Consider the following 5,202-nt stretch of genomic DNA (forward strand, 5'->3'; position numbering starts at 1 on the left):
GGGCCAAGGTTTCATCGTCTGGTAACTCGCCCTAGTTCATGTATGCCAGTTATGGAACCGTCCAATCCGGAATAACATGAAGAGCCGCCACCAATTGAGCCTTGGGGTCAGGGACAGCCAAATCCTCCTCCGTAGGAATCTTGACTGGCGGATTTGTTGGAAATATGCCCTAGAGGCAATAATAAAAGGATTATTATTATATTTCCTTGTTCATGATAATTGTCTTTTATTCATGCTATAATTGTGTTATCCGGAAATCGTAATACATGTGTGAATACATAGACACCAACATGTCCCTAGTAAGCCTCTAGTTGACTAGCTCGTTGATCAACAGATAGTCATGGTTTCCTGACTATGGACATTGGATGTCATTGATAACGAGATCACATCATTAGGAGAATGATGTGATGGACAAGACCCAATCCTAAACATAGCACAAGATCGTATAGTTCGTTTGCTAGAGTTTTTCCAGTGTCAAGTATCTTTTCCTTAGACCATGAGATCGTGTAACTCCCAGATACCGTAGGAGTGCTTTGGGTGTACCAAACATCACAACGTAACTGGGTGACTATAAAGGTATACTACGGGTATCTCCGAAAGTGTCTGTTGGGTTGACACGGATCAAGACTGGGATTTGTCACTCCGTATGACGGAGAGGTATGTAATGCATCATCATAATGAGATCAAAGTGACCAAGTGTCTGGTCACGGGATCATGCATTACAGTATGAGTAAAGTGACTTGCCAGTAACGAGATTGAACGAGGTATTGGGATACCAACGATCGAATCTCGGGCAAGTAACGTACCGATTGACAAAGGGAATTGTATACGGGGTTGCTTGAATCCTCGACATCGTGGTTCATCCGATGAGATCATAGAGGAGCATGTGGGAGCCAACATGGGTATCCAGATCCCGCTGTTGGTTATTGACCGGAGAGCCATCTCGGTCATGTCTACATGTCTCCTGAACCCGTAGGGTCTTCACACTTAAGGTTTGGTAACGCTAGGGTTGTAGAGATATGAATATGCAGTAACCCGAAAGTTGTTCGGAGTCCCGGATGAGATCCCGGACGTCACGAGGAGTTCCGGAATGGTCCGGAGGCGAAGAATTATATATAGGAAGTGCAGTTTCGGCCATCGGGAGAGTTTCGGGGGTCACCGGTATTGTACCGGGACCACCGGATGGGCCCCGGGGGTCCACCGGGTGGGACCACCCATCCCGGAGGGCCCCATGGGCTGAAGTGGGGAGGGGAACCAGCCCATAGTGGGCTGGTATGCCCCCTTGGCCCACCCCCTGCGCCTAGGGTTGGAAACCCTAGGGTGGGGGGCGCCCCACTTGCCTTGGGAGCCACTCCACCCTTGGCCGCCGCCCCCCCCCCCTAGGAGATCCCATCTCCTAGGGCCGGCGCCCCCCCTTGGGGAGCCTATATAAAGGGGGAGGGAGGGGCAGCCGCACCCTTGACTCTTGGCGCCTCCCTCTCCCCTGCTACACCTCTCCCTCTCGTAGTAGAATGGCAAAGCCCTGCTGTGGTGACCCCTGCATCCACCACCACGTCGTCGTGCTGCTGGATCTTCATCAACCTCTCCTCCCCCCTTGCTGGATCAAGAAGGAGGAGACGTCACGCTGACCGTACGTGTGTTGAACACGGAGGTGCCATCTGTTTGGCGCTAGGATCTCCGGTGATTTGGATCACGTCGAGTTCGACTTCCTCATCCCCGTTCTTTGAACGCTTCCGCGCATGATCTACAAAGGTATGTAGATGCAATCCGATCACTCGTTGCTAGATGAACTCATAGATGGATCTTGGTGAAACCGTAGGAAAATTTTTGTTTTCGGCAACGTTCCCCAACAGTGGCATCATGAGCTAGGTCTATGCGTAGTTCTCTTTGCACGAGTAGAACACAATTTGTTGTGGGCGTAGATGTTGTCAATTTTCTTGCCGCTACTAGTCTTATTTTGCTTCAGCAGTATTGTGGGATGAAGCGGCCCAGACCAACCTTACACGTACGCTTACGTGAGACCGATTCCATCGACTGACATGCACTAGTTGCATAAGGTGGCTGGCGGGTGTCTGTCTCTCCCGCTTTAGTTGGAGTGGATTTGATGAAAAGGGTCCTTATGAAGGGTAAATAGAAGTTGACAAATCACATTGTGGATTTCACGTAGGTAAGAAAACGTTCTTGCTAGAACCCTATTGCAGCCACGTAAAACTTGCAACAACAATTAGAGGACGTCTAACTTGTTTTTGCAGCAAGTGTTTTGTGATGTGATATGGCCAAAGTTGTGATGAATGACGAATGATATATATGTGATGTATGAGATGTTCATGCTATTGTAATAGGAATCACGACTTGCATGTCGATGAGTATGACAACCGGCAGGAGCCATAGGAGTTGTCTTTATTTTTTGTATGACCTTCGTGTCATTGAGAAACGCCATGTAAATTACTTTACTTTATTGCTAAACGTGTTAGCCATAGTAGTAGAAGTAATATTTGGCGAGCAACTTCATGGAGACACGATGATGGAGATCATGATGATGGAGATCATGGTGTCATGCCGGTGACAAGATGATCATGGAGCCCCAAGATGGAGATCAAAGGAGCTATGTGATATTGGCCATATCATGTCACTATTATTATTTGATTGCATGTGATGTTTATCATGTTTTTGCATCTTGTTTACTTAGAACGACGGTAGTAAATAAGATGATCCCTCATAATAATTTCAAGAAAGTGTTCCCCCTAACTGTGCACCGTTGCGACAGTTCGTTGTTTCGAAGCACCACGTGATGATCGGGTGTGATAGATTCCAACGTTCACATACAACGGGTGTAAGACAGATTTACACATGCAAACACTTAGGTTGACTTGACGAGCCTAGCATGTACATACATGGCCTCGGAACACATAAGACCGAAAGGTCGAGCATGAGTCGTATAGAAGATACGATCAACATGAAGATGTTCACCGATGTTGACTAGTCCGTCTCACGTGATGATCAGACACGACCTAGTTAACTCGGATCATGTTATACTTAGATGACTGGAGGGATGTCTATCTGAGTGGGAGTTCATTGAATAATTTGATTTAGATGAACTTAATTATCATGAACTTAGTCTAAAATCTTTACAATATGTATTGTAGATCAAATGGCCAACGTTGTCCTCAACTACAACGCGTTCCTAGAGAAAACCAAGCTGAAAGACGATGGCAGCAACTATACGGACTGGGTCCAGAACCTGAGGATCATCCTCATAGCTGCCAAGAAAGATTATGTCCTACAAGCACCGCTAGGTGAAGCACCTGTTCTCCCTGCAGAACAAGACGTTATGAACGCTTGGCAGACATGTACCGATGATTACTCCCTCGTTCAGTGCGGCATGCTTTACAGCTTAGAACCGGGGCTCCAAAAGCGTTTTGAGAGACACGGAGCATATGAGATGTTCGAAGAGCTGAAAATGGTTTTTCAAGCTCATGCCCGGGTCGAGAGATATGAAGTCTCCGACAAGTTCTTCAGCTGTAAGATGGAGGAAAATAGTTCTGTCAGTGAGCACATACTCACTATGTCAGGGTTACATAACCGCTTAACTCAGCTGGGAGTTAATCTCCCGGATGACGCGGTCATTGACAGAATCCTTCAGTCGCTTCCACCGAGCTACAAGAGCTTTGTGATGAACTTCAATATGCAGGGGATGGAAAAGACCATTCCTGAAGTATTTGCAATGCTGAAATCAGCAGAGGTAGAAGTCAAAAAGGAACATCAAGTGTTGATGGTGAATAAAACCACTAAGTTCAAAAAGGGCAAGGGTAAGAAGAACTTCAAGAAGGACGGCAAGGGAGTTGCCGCACCCGGTAAGCAAGCTGTCGGGAAGAAGCCAAAGAATGGACCCAAGCCCGAGACTAAGTGCTTTTATTGCAAGGAAAGTGGTCACTGGAAGCGGAACTGTCCCAAATACTTAGCGGACAAGAAGGCCGGCAAAACGAAAGGTATATGTGATATACATGTAATTGATGTGTACCTTACCAGTACTCGTAGTAGCTCCTGGGTATTTGATACCGGTGCAGTTGCTCACATTTGTAACTCAAAGCAGGAGCTGCGGAATAAGCAGAGACTGGCGAAGGACGAGGTGACGATGCACGTCGCGAATGGTTCCAAGGTCGATGTGATCGTCGTCGGCACGCTACCTCTACATTTGCCTACGGGATTAGTTTTGAACCTCAATAATTGTTATTTAGTGCCAAGTTTGAGCATGAACATTGTCTCAGGATCTCGTTTAATACGAGATGGCTACTCATTTAAATCCGAGAATAATGGTTGTTCTATTTATATGAGAGATATGTTTTATGGTCACGCTTCGATGGTGAATGGTTTATTCTTAATGAATCTCGAGCGTAATGCTACACATATTCATAGTGTGAGTACCAAAAGATATAAGGTTGATAATGATAGTCCCACATACTTGTGGCACTGCCGCCTTGGTCACATAGGTGTCAAACGCATGAAGAAGCTCCATGCAGATGGACTTTTAGAGTCTATTGATTATGAATCATTTGACACGTGCGAACCATGCCTCATGGGTAAAATGACCAAGACCCCATTCTCAGGAACAATGGAGCGAGCAACCAACTTATTGGAAATCATACATACTGATGTGTGCGGTCCAATGAGTGTTGAGGCTCGCGGTGGCTATCGTTATGTTCTCACCCTCACTGATGACTTGAGTAGATATGGGTATGTCTATTTAATGAAACACAAGTCTAAGACCTTTGAAAGGTTCAAGGAATTTCAGAGTGAGGTTCAGAATCAACGTGACAGGAAAATCAAGTTCCTGCGATCAGATCGTGGAGGAGAATACTTGAGTCACGAATTTGGCACACACTTAAGAAAATGTGGAATAGTTTCACAACTGACGCCGCCTGGAACACCTCAGCGTAATGGTGTGTCTGAACGTCGTAATCGCACTCTATTAGATATGGTGCGATCTATGATGTCTCTTACCGATTTACCGCTATCATTTTGGGGCTATTCTTTAGAGACTGCCGCATTCAATTTAAATAGGGCTCCGTCGAAATCCGTTGAGACGACACCGTATGAATTATGGTTTGGGAAGAAACCTAAGCTGTCGTTTCTAAAAGTTTGGGGATGCGATGCTTATGTCAAGAAACTTCAACCTGAAAAGCTCGAACCCAAGTCGGAAAA

Source organism: Triticum dicoccoides, chromosome 3A, assembly GCF_002162155.2.
Source record: "Triticum dicoccoides isolate Atlit2015 ecotype Zavitan chromosome 3A, WEW_v2.0, whole genome shotgun sequence".
NCBI lineage: Eukaryota > Viridiplantae > Streptophyta > Magnoliopsida > Poales > Poaceae > Triticum > Triticum dicoccoides.